This window comes from Megalopta genalis, chromosome 3, assembly GCF_051020955.1.
Source record: "Megalopta genalis isolate 19385.01 chromosome 3, iyMegGena1_principal, whole genome shotgun sequence".
In the NCBI taxonomy this organism is placed as follows: Eukaryota; Metazoa; Arthropoda; class Insecta; order Hymenoptera; family Halictidae; genus Megalopta; species Megalopta genalis.
The window spans coordinates 5,713,960-5,726,597 of record NC_135015.1 but is presented as its reverse complement, the minus strand read 5'-3'; the positions used below and the strand labels follow the sequence as shown (position 1 = coordinate 5,726,597).

Genomic DNA, 12,638 nt, shown 5'->3' with positions numbered 1-12,638 from the left:
GCTGCGTCGATCGTTGACGAGACGTCGAGTAAATAGCGTCGACGACGACGAGCACGTTCGACACGTGCGCAATCGAGAATGCATGTGCACAAGCGTCGCTTATAATTACGACCACGCTGCCCGGATATTTCGCTCTAATCAGACTGACCCGATTAGGCTCTGGATCTGCGCCTATAGAGGTCCCACGGAACACAGCTCGACGTTCTGTGCGCGCACACGCGAAACGCTTCAAACGATAATCGCGGTTAATTTCTTCGGCGACCTCAGGCTTCGATTCTTAACTCGATGCACGTTGCGATTCTTCTGATTTGAGCTCTGTTGCAATTTCGGTGCGGAACTGCTCTGCTTGGAAACTGAGTGTTCAGTCGATTTTGTAGTCCGACTATTTTCGACATAACGTCAGAGAAAATTGGTGAGAGGAGGCACTTTCTAAATTGCTTTCTAAGTTGAAATCCTTTAAATGATGATTTTGTTGTACAACAAAATGCATGGTAGGATCATCAACAGATTCTGCTAAAATGTCTGAAAAATAAAAAACAAAAACAAAAGCGTTGTTGGCCATTGCAAGAAAACTAAAAGCACAAACGTCTGTTGTCTAAAATGCTGTCCTAAAATATACGTTTGGAAATATATTCTGCTGTGAAATATGCGGCAGATAATCAATTTTATTTTAATTTCAATAGCAATATCTTTACCGAAGTAGAATGCAATGTTTTCAATCTCTAGAGTATTCTAAACGTTTTCTAATTATTACGTAAAAATTATTTTCTGTTTGTACTTCTCGTTCGTACTCAAAACATATATATATAAATGAAATCTGAAACTTCAATATTTTCATCTCGTATGAAAGCATAACGTTATACAGGGAATACAGCAATTTCTCCCTACTTCGCGCTCAAATTGCGTACAAAATGGACAATTTGTGAAGAGAAAGTACGTTTTTATAGCTACCGATTGTCAACAACTATAAAAACGAGCCGGGAGACTCGAATAATCGAGTCTCCTCTTTCCAAATTGTCCATTTCTGTGCGCAATCTGATCGCGAATTAGGGTGAAATTACTGTATAATCATCGAAAAAAACGAGCTTTGTGAATGAAACGATACGTTTTCTAATGAAGTGTACACTAAAAGCCACAAATAAAGCCTCCATTGTAATCGAAGCACTTATGATTCGATTACTAACTAAATTCTTTGATTAAGTTGTATCTTGCTCTTAGAGCTTCTTTCAATAAATTACGTACCAAAAGAAATTTTTCCGAACGTGTCCCGTTTCACGCTGATCTATGCTCGTGAAATGGTTTCGAGTGTGCTTTCATGAAAAAATACGAGTTCCGAGAAATGATATTTATATTCGTGGCTGTTGAATGGAACGAGTAGGACGAGATTAAGTTGCCCCCGGACTACAAAATTTCTACGGTGTACATAAATATCGCACGCGTGATTGCACTTTTATGGACATTAAACACCACAGGCGGCTAGATATAGCTCCTGGAATCCAGTGAGCGCTTACGGTCTACGATATCGGTTGCCATGGTGCTCCCTTCGTTTGCTTTGCGTTGCGTGAAACGATTCACGAAAATGCACGTTTTATATTACTCGAGGTTTACGCAGGCACAACAGCTATTAAACGCGTACACCTTTATCGGCAATTGTTCCATGCTTACACCGGTACAACACAGTTGAATTTTTAAACATTTAATTGCACTAATTTTGTCTGCGGATTTCTAAGTAAAATAAAAATTGCACGCATCGGTCACCAGAGGCGGGGTTCAAACAAAAATGTATTCATTTACTCGATCATTTTATCAAATTGAGAATAACGCAGCAGTTGTCATTTCAAATATACAAAATCGTTTTCATAATTTCGATCGGAACCGAATATGATTTTCTATTTGTTTAGAAAAAAATTGCGGACGTTCGCAGGCAACGACGGAAATTGCTCCAATTAACAGCGAAATAATTATTCGATATCGGTAAACATTAAACGAGGTCTCTTTAGACACGTTTAATACCGGCAAACATTGCACGCGACTGCACACCATTTAAACTGCCTTGTTCCGAATTTTCCTCGACGACTCGATTCTATTTTCCACGATCGGGTGGAAGTGATTAATATCAGAATAACCTGGAAGGTAATGCGCGGATTTGTCTATGCGCGCAAGTAATGGGAAACGGTGCGCGAGAAACGATGCGAAAATAAAGCAGAAACTCAAAAAATGGGTCGCGCGGGCGCGAGCGGGGTGACAAATTATTGGGGCTTCGTTCCAAGCGTGTTATAACTCAAACATTCGGCGAACGCGAAGGAATTTTTCAAATATAAACAAGTCACGGGTGTACGAGACAACGAAACCAAAACGTCGGTCAGTCAAGCGCCGACAGCGGGACGATCAACACCGATATTTCTTCCTCCTTTAACCAAAACTGATACCTCACCGTAGCTGCACTGCGGAGGTATGCGCAAACTTGTAATTCTGTGGACGAATCAATCTCTTGTTGTCCAACACTTTGACTGCCTCGCCGATAATCTCAAAAATTTCGTGAAATTGAAGCATTTCGCTTAATCTAATTGAAAAGTTAAGTTCTATGATATTAATTACTTTTTCAACATTCTTACGTTTTCCAAATCTTGATAAAGTAACGAAAATATAACAGATCACCTTAAGAATTAATTTCCAAATACAATTAAAAATTCCGTCACCTATATGTGGATGTCGCGGCAGTTAAAGTGTTAACGTCGTGTCAAACATTTTGCGAAGATTACTGAATATATGATGCAATTTAGAAAGTACTTAATATGGCTTACTTATGTTTCGAAATGAAATTTTGGTAATTGCTTATAGGAATTGAGAATCTGAAAGGAAAAATTGTCGCTCTCTCTTCTCGTATTCCAGATGTAAATGTTTACATGTATATAAATGTATAATTGTACATATATGTAAATGTATAATTCTTCTTAATATAATTCTATAACATATTTAAAAATCATCGAATCGGATTCGTCATTTTGAATAACATTTAGATAGGTCTACGATTGGATGCCATGCCAGCTTCTTACTATAATATCTCAAAAACTAAGGCCAAGCGGCACTTACATGTACAGATAAAGGTTGTTCGGAAAATTTGAAATCGGAAGTTACTTACCTTTATCTCTCTCTCTATATATATATAATAAAATAAATAAATATATATATATCTTTATTTATTTATCTTTTATATATATTATATATCTATAATTTATCTTATATATATTTATTTATCTCTCTCTTTCTCTCTCTCTCTATATATATATATATATATATATAAACATTTATATTTCGAATACGAGAAAAGAGCGACAATTTTTCGTTTTAGATTCTTAATCCACACATCAAACAATACAATATAGCAAAGGCGCAAAAAAATTAGTGAGCAGTATGTAATTCTAAACAGTTACTGAAATTTTAATTCATCTGTTACCGAAATGTAAATATTGAAACAAATGTTGTCACGCGATAAATATAAATTTTATCAAATCTATGTTTTTCATGAATTGCTTCGATGAAATAAAAGTGAAATATAGTTGTGTTAAATCTTTTATGATTTGTAGAGCTTTTGATAAATGCATAAAGAGAGAGAGAGAGAGAGAGAGAGAGAGAGAGAGAGAGAGAGAGAGTTTCCATATCTAATATTAGCACTTTTCCAGCGTAAAATGAATAGAATAGAAAAATTAATAAAATGTAAATGATCAATATTTGAACTTTAGAAAATTACTCGCTGCCTCCTAAAACTATAAAACGTTTTTAGTGGAGTATTCTATGATTTTTGCAGTATAAGTGACGAGCGTCCGACTGTCTGGCAGGTTTGGAGTCCTTTCCCGTGCAACGGAACAATCTCCAAGCTAATGAAAGACTAAATAATTAAGGGAAGCAGGAAGTAAAAGTCCGGCCGAAGAAATTAGGAGGTACGGGAACGTTCTTCTTCGGATTTCTCTCGAGTATTTGTAAGGAACGGCGGCTGTTATACATAGAGTGGCGGCCATATAGTTGAGACCACATGAATTTTTTTAAATGACTAAAGAACTAGCCTATTAGACAATGATTATAAAATTTTGTTTAATTTTGCTATTACAGTAATTTCTCCCAAAAATGTTCAGAGGTCGGAATAGAAATCGACATTGAAGTTAGAATTCATCATGTACGTAAGTTACCGAGATCTACAAAAGGCATTTTTTAAATTTTCCTTGTAGCATCAGATAAAAATGTTAAAAAAGCGAGATTTTGTATCCTTTTCGGCATTCCAAGTATTAGCAAAATTAAAAAAATATAGCATTTTGGTTATTGTCTAGTAGTCTAGTCCCTCTATCGTCCAAAAAAAATTGAAGTCATTGAGTTAAGTTTTAAAAAAGTTATACCGTTTATCAAGTAGTCTTAATTATACGGTCGCTACTATATATCTTTCCATGGATCCCTATTACCGTCTGCTAGCAACACGCCGTGGATAAAATTAAGGATGCACGCGAGTTCTCGCTTTGATGGTAAACACGGTAACCAAATACTGTGGCAGGTACTCAAATTATCCGTCAAAGTGAAATAATTATGCAGCTGATGAGACACATCTGAAACTCGATCGTTACAATGCAAGGCAGAAACAATCCGATTGCTCAGGAGTTGTTCTCGTTGCTAGGTAAATTAAAGTTTGATCAAAGCAACTGGGTACGCGCGGTTGCTGATTGATCCACGTTGTCGGTGTCCCTGACTAACACAACAATCGTTTCGACGGAGCAATGTTGATCCCTGCCGGCGCAGCATTCATAAACTTCGCTTTCTCTTACAGAATTTCAAGACCACGAATCGCCGGGAGTCTCCTATTTCTTGCCGGGATCCGCCCTTTATTCGGGACTCCGCGTCTTCTTAATGAAACCCCTAATATGCCCCCTCTTCAACCCTGCGTCTGCCTCTTCAGAATCTCCCAAGATCCGGCCCAGGCATCGGTAAATTGCGGTCATTAAAAAGGACCCCACTGGAGGATACCAATTAATATGCTACGTTTGCTTCATCTATCTTTCTATTTCTTTGAAAAGTCTTCGATACTTGAAAATCACAGACACTGTTCGGGGAATTCATTAATTGAGATAAGACGTTGGTAATTGCTTGCTGCGTTACCGATTCATTAATTTCATGCTGAATTTACAAGTGGTTAAATATTTCAGCTAGCACAGTATTCTTCCTAGAATGATTAGAACTGTTTTGTTTCTAATCATTTCTTGGATGAAAAAGAAAATTTATATTTTTTGTAAGAATACATTGACTTAAATGCTTAAACATTGATGACGAAAGAACAAAATAAAATAATCGATTATTATTGGGAATGTTCATCATCAGTTAGACTCGGCAGAAAACGGCAGAGGGTTAAATGCAAACAAAATGTATGATATGTACATTTGAGTTAGTTAGAATCATAGTGGCATGAATCACACTTTCAACAATTTTGAGTTATGCTTTAAAATGTAATCAGTACGTGCGAAAATGTTAAAAAGACAAGTGAAATAAATTATAAAGTTATCTTAAATTAGCTTATATTATCTTAACAATAAATTTGGTCGGTGAACAATACATAAAATGGTAAACAATAATAATTCTAACCGACACATTTGTCTTTATTCTTTCAAACCTTATGAAGACAATAAGTGCATTTGATTCTCATTTTTAATTTAACTAGACTTAGACGTATTTAAGTTGCTTTTGCTCCTTGACAACAATCATGACAGAGTGGTCCAATTGGTTGGTGAGCCCACAGCGAGCGATTATCCGAAGCACGAACTTTTTTAAGCGCCCTTCATAGTCGAAATTGCAACCCCGACGGCTTTGTTTATTTATGCGCCGATAATTCGCGCAGATACCAGTATCGTTGGGCAAAGCGATTTAAAAAGGGCAGGGTGAACAATTTTCTTATGGTCCCTTTGAACCAGGTATGCGCAACAATATTGAGAATCTCACGAAATCCCGAACTATCAGATCGATCGTAAATCAAGTTAGACGTATACGTTCCTTAATTTCCTAAAAAAGAACCCATTACTTATGGGCGTATCGAATAACGAGCCGTTATACGGCGTCCCGTGTTTCAGCGCCGGGTAATAATAACTTTCCTATGTAAATGTACATGCGAGCACATACACTTTGCCTGTTCGTATTTACATTTACTTTAAGATCTTACATAGTAGAAAACTTGGTGGGCGTCTAGCGAGAGGGAGGAGCAACTATGTTGCGATCTGATTACCATACACGTGCGTGTCAAAAATTTTCATTACCCCCCGGATTTATTCGATGATCTGAGCTTAGCTGTTTGAGACCGGCGCACACTGTGACGGTCTTATGGACGTTCGGGACCAAAATCATAACTTCTAAGCAAATTAATTTTCGACCAAAATGCCTTAATAATTTGTCAAAGAAAATACAAAAATGCATCGATTTGCATAAAAAAATATGATTTTATAAAAGAAAATCATTGTCACCTTTATTTTTTACTGAATACGAACTTTTACGCAAATTTTCATTAACACAATTTATTGCTAGTCGAATACTGAATAACTTTTGTTGGAAAGAGTTTTTCATTAATTTTTTCTTAGTCTTAGTCTGAAAATTCGTAGCGATCGCTTCGCATATATGGGCTACATAATATGGGCATATATGGCTACATATTTTATTAAGTAACTCTAAAGGCCGCAACTTTCGGCAAAAAAAGTTTATATGATATCAAAATATACTGTCTAATGAATATGTTGGAACAGGTATCCCAGGATATTTTGAGTCGCTTTTTTTAAAACCTTGTCTGAAGTTTAGGAAAATAAATCGAACTTAATTATTTCATTTCAATTATTGCGTATAACTATAGATTAATGACAATCATATAACCCCTGGCAATCATTTTCAATAATGATGACTTCATGAAGCGGCCTTTTGTTCATCGAAAAATGTGAAAAAGTTGCGTTGTGAACTAACGTACTATTTGATCTTCCTAAATTCACTCAAAGAATCTCTTGCTCAATTCTCTGATCATTCTGTTCCTAAATAAACATTTCAACACATCGTACACATAGGTTTGAATAGACATGAAGCAGTGACTTTCTTAAATTTGTTCATCGACGGTGCGGCGTCGTCGCTAACGTGATTTTCACTCGTTTCTGTCTTTCTCTCTTTCTGTTACACGCAGACTCTCTCTCTCTCTCTCTCTTTCTCTTACACGCAAACTCTCTCTCTCTCTCTCTCTCTTGCTCTTGACAAAAGGGTGCATTTCGAGTCGTTATTTTGCGCCACGCCAAGAAAACTAGACGACGAATCGACGCATAAATATTTATAAGCCACGACGGAAGAATCTTCGGGATATTATTGAATTAACAACTCGTAACCACAACGCTCGAATTAACACAGGGAAAATAAACGGAGAACAACGGCAGCCGACCAGGAATTACATCGGCCCGGACGAACGACGGGATACCGGTAACTAGAATTTAACTCTGTCCACCGTTGAAGTTCCTCTTCTTTCGGAGTCCCGAGCGAAGACGTATTACAAGCTTACCCCGGGACTCTTTCAACATTCGTAACGCTTCATAAATATGCATCGCGTGCGCACGAGGAAAGGGTCCGGAAAAGGAGAGAAAGTAGCAGCAAGAGAGAGAGAGAGAGAGAGAGAGAGAGAGACAGAGAGAGAGACAGAGAGAGAGACAGAGAGAGAGAGAGCGAGAGAGAGCGAGAGAGAGAAAGAAGCAAAAGGAACGGCGGGGAGTATCTCGTCGAATTGATTTCCCCCGGCGTGTGAATAACTTAAGCAACAGTTATTCCTTCGCGGTCCGTCCAGCGAATCTCTGTAGGCAAACAATGGTGTCCCGGTATCGATTTTCCTACGTTAGAATCCCACGGATAACTTGTCAAGGGGTAAGCCAGTACTATTCCGGAAACGATCTCGAGCATTCGTGGAACTCTACGACAGGACTGCCAGGACGTGTAGGCGGTAGGAGCAAGAACGGTCGAATACGGACTGGGAGACGACAGGGGGGGCCAGCGGGATACACGATGACAAGGAGGACAAGGGAACGACGAACGAGGAACGGAACAGGCAACGGCGGACGCGGGGGAACGGGGTGAACAGTGACAAAACAATTAAGCAACTCATAACTGCCCTGCACAAGCGCCCTCTGGACACCGTTCGCTTCCTCTCTCTCTCTCTCTCTCTCTCTCTCTCTCGCTCGCTCTTTTTGTCTCTCCTCTCTCTCTCATTCTATGTCCGGAGTTGCGTCAAAGTGTCACGGACAACGAGGTCCACCAGACCGAACTGAAATTGCAGCTTGTGGGAAAGCGTACCGGGCATAATATCCCTTCGCCAACTCGCGGCACCACGCCGCGGAAGAAGGCTCCCGAAATCGTGTATACTTGTCGAATTGTTGCTACGAATCGGCAGGGAACCAGTGAATATGTCCTCGCTTACGTAAACGAGAAACTTGCTGTTGAATATCTTCGTCCGCGAAGGATTAAATCATTGGTCATTCTTCGATCAGTCTAATAGATTAATTTCGTGTTGAATACGTTCATAAATAATAATTTGAGTAAAATTTTGACCGAGTATTTCGAAAACATCATCAAGCTATACAGGGTGTTCCACAATTATTTTAACAGCCGAAAATGAGGGGTAGCTGAGGTCATTTGGAGTAACTTTTTCCTTTGCGAAAATGCAATCTGCGGCTTTGTTTACGAATTATTAACGGAAAACACTGACCAATGAGAGGTGACGGCGCGAAGTTCGAGAGCCTGCAGCACGAGGCTTTGACAGATGGTCGGGACGGACTCGAGCCGCGTTCGAAGTATTGAACAAATCACGAAGCGAGAATTTCCAGATTTTTTTTTATTACGTAACAGTGATATTTTTAAGAAAAACGCTGTTCATCTTTACTTTAGAACGTCTGAAGAATATTTACTAATTTTTTGGACCCAAAATAGTAAATAATTTAACCGTGACGGCCGTTTTAATTTTCTAGTGTGCATATAATCTTGACATAACCTTGACATATCAAGGTTATGTCAAGGTTATGTGGAGGTTATATCAAGGTTATGTCAAGGTCAACGTATGAAATTTTTAAGCAAGGTGTGTATAGTGAAGATTAAGAAAGTACGCAAATGATATTTTAATTTAAACAATTCCGTGTCCGAACACAGTTCAACGATTGACCTTGATATAACCTTGATATGTCAAGGTTATATTCAAAATTATGTCAAGGTTATGTCAAGGTTATATTCAAAATTATGTCAAGGTTATGTCAAGGTTATATTCAAGGTTATGTCAAGGTTATGTCAAGGTTATGTCAATTTTGTAAACATCGAAATAAATGATAATCCGATGGTGCAAGATGGGGCTAGACATTACGAGGTTGCGACATTATTTCCCAAACAAGCTCCAATAATTTTGTATGTGTTGCTAAAGATGTGTGAGGCCTCGCATTGTCGTGGTGGAACACGATTCCTTTGCGATTTACCAATTCTGGCCTTTTCACTTTAATTTCTTCTTTCAATTTCATAAGTTGTTGGCAGTAAACATCTGAGTTGATCGTTTGGTGCTTAGAAGCTGCCCAAAATACACAACACTATTATAGTCCCACCAAATTGACAGCATGATCTTTTTCTGATGCAATTCAGCTTTCGATATGGTTTCTGCTGGTTCCTCATGCTTAGACCATGATCTTTTTCGATTAATGTTATTGTAAACGATCCATTCTTCATCACCAGTGATAATTCGTTTCAAAAACGGGTCGATTGCGTGACATTTACGAGCTTCTTAACAAGACCAAGACATCTTATGTGATATTCGATTGTTGTGTATGATGCATTTAATCTTTTTGCAATCTCGATTCAATTATGGCTTCCATTTTGTCATCATCAACTTCAGAAGATCGACCAGAATGTTGGTCACCTTTAAGTGAAAAATCTTCAGAATGAAATTTTTTGAACCAATTCTGACACGTGCGTTCTGTTAAGTAGTCAACGCCATAAACTTTACGTATCTCTTTGTGAGCCTCGGCCGTTTTCTTGCCATTATGAAAATAAAAAAGTAAAATGCGTCGAAAATGTTCATTGTTGCACTCCATGTTAAAATTAACAGCAAACTATCAGTTGCACACAAAACTACTCCGAATTTATTTCTACAGTAATCTAAACGTGTCAACTATCAAAACTGAAGGCAAAAAAATGATAACGTTAACAAAAGAATGACAATACAAACATAACGCTATCTATTGATGCAAACCGAAATTACTTTCTCGCCAACCAAATACTATTTCAACAAGATTGAGGGACAATTGAGAGTACAAATAGATAAAACTGCCAGGAACTTTATACCTACGGGACATCCAGACAAAGCACAATTGACAGTGACATCGTTGGTGCTAATGCGCGACAGTTGAGTCGCAGACAAAGAGTAACCGACTGTTTCACGTTAGGGTCTCCGTTTATGTAGTCTACGCGGCTGTGCAAGACGGAGCAATCACGAAGCCAGAAAACAAATCAGAAGCAAGACGGGACGCAGCCGGTCGCACGAAAATCAATTTCGTGGCGGAACCCTCTTAAACAACGGTCCATTACGGGCAGAGCGCAATGATCGAAGCTGGAGGAATCGAACAGCGTGGCCGTACACTGTACACGTTCCCACGGAGTAAGTAGTTAGGGACTTTGGAATCAGCCTAGCTGGTGTGCGGTGGTCCGCCGTGTCGCGTCGTCGCCGCTTCGTCGGCTGGGAACTCGAAAGTGTGTTGTCGATTATCGAAGTCGAAGCTTGCCAGGTAATTGCATAGTTCGTTTTCTTGTCCCTCGTGTTATTGGAAACACTTAAGCCGATAAGGCTTTACGCGTCCCGGGAGTATCCGCAAGATTTTCATAAATTAAACGCTGCCTCCCGGCAAAAACCGGGTGGTGTCCATTGTCTACCGTTCCCGCTCGTTGTTAACATTGCTAACGAGATACCGATGACTATCGCAGTAATCCATAATCTTAATGATAGTTCGCGCATGGCCACGCTCGGAAAATATTTGAGGGAAGTCGGAAGACATTATTCGAAATAACTTCTAACACTTCAGAAATGTAAAGTAAAAATGAAGCCATTATTCACGTAATCTGTTGTAATTATGCGATTGTTTTGTTATGCGATTTCAGAGAATCGTGTTAGAATGAAATTCAATTGGAAATTCAAGCACACATTTGCCATAAAGAGCATTCGGTCGCAAAACGATTAAAGCATATCCCGAGACAGGTGATCGAATCTCGAATGTAACAATCTATTATCAGAGACAGAGGATTATCGGCCATAATCGCATAACGTCCGCGGAATAGCTGAAGCACCGGCTCGAAGAAAAGTTAGCATCGAAGAATGGTCCGCATCGTTCCCGAAACACGTCTGACAATTTCTTGTCCCGCGGGCGACGTGTTCACGCGTAGGACAGAGAGAAACAGAGGAAAGGGCGTCGCAGAAGGAGAGGGGAAAGGACATTGTTATTCTGACCGCTTAAATAATTCATAAGCAATATCGCACCGTTGCCGCGGTCACGTCTCGGCTTCCCTCCTGATTGGCTCGAATTTACGAGCCATTGTCGCCTGATTGGCCGCGCTTGTGCGACGGATGGTGGTTTCGTAAAGAAAAGCACTCTATCGGCTGAAAGTATTGACGTGCCAAGCCCGAGTACCGGTCCATGCGTGAAAAAGACGAAGACAGGCAAAGGTAGAGCGAGAGAAAAAGAGGCAAAAGATGGTCGGGGCAGGGAAGCGAAGGGAAACGCTTGCGGTAATTTCTCCAAAGGCTCTCTCTCTCTCTCTTTTCTCTCTCTCTCTCTCGCTCTCTTTCTCTATATCTTTCTTTCTTATCTATTCTCTGGGCCGCCCGCTTTCACTTCGATTTAACTTTGTCAAATTCCTTCGTTCTGCTCCTTCCAGGATCCTGTAAGGTGCGAACAAAGTGGAGGAAAATTGAGTCGCGTTTCTTCCTAGCTTCGCCGTCGATGCGTCGATGCGTCGTGTGTGCACCCTAGTTCTTTTCTTAATTCCTACGCACCTGACGTGCAGCTTAATTGGCTCGAGGATTGATCAGCTGTGGCTATTTTACTGTTTCATTCCGGATATTAGTCTCCATGTAATCCAATTTCTTTAAAGCAATTTTTACAACAATTTTGGATCTGCAAGCCAAGCGGTCATCGGCAGCTACACAATAATAATGCTATTATTGGAAAGTCGTGGAATATTAGCTTAACAGATAGAAAATGGTTAACAACATTGTTAAACGTTGATAATACTGTGTCTGTTTGGTCGGAGCAAGTGAAACACTGTCATGTGTTTCATTTGTACATATTTTTCATGTTGTATTTCAAAAGATCAAAAATGCAGAAAACCTGCAGTCTACTCAAAAGCGGTATAATTTGAACTGAGACCTTGATTAATTGTCTACGAAATTTTCAAACCATATGCTGTCTTGGCTCAGAGACACGTAAACTTCTCACATGTACGTAGACTTTTGTAACGATATATATGCGTCGCTGTATTTCAATTGTCCTTTCAACAGGTTGCTGCTTTTGCCGAACGAAAATATTCATAAACTAGTAGAAAGTACCCCTGCTACATCATAAAAGCAA

The 12,638-nt window shown here is 39.3% G+C and overlaps 1 protein-coding gene and 1 long non-coding RNA gene across 9 annotated transcripts in view; one reads left to right on the top strand and one right to left on the bottom strand.

Annotated features, from left to right (window-relative positions):
• The window catches only part of Rbp6 (RNA-binding protein 6), a 1,210,230-nt gene that overhangs the window by 429,004 nt on the left and 768,588 nt on the right, over positions 1-12,638 (bottom strand). The window contains exon 1 of one of the 8 annotated variants that reach the window (XM_076519696.1): positions 4,848-4,851. The exons of the other annotated variants lie outside the window; for them this stretch is intronic. The gene's annotated coding sequence lies outside the window, so the exon portion shown is untranslated. Of the gene's footprint in view, positions 1-4,847; positions 4,852-12,638 lie in introns of those variants that run through there. 8 annotated transcript variants of the gene reach the window in all.
• On the top strand, positions 2,380-5,548 carry LOC143259000 (uncharacterized). The gene is made up of 3 exons (XR_013032896.1): positions 2,380-2,452; positions 3,809-3,941; positions 4,814-5,548. It is a non-coding gene; the product is annotated as an uncharacterized LOC143259000 (long non-coding RNA).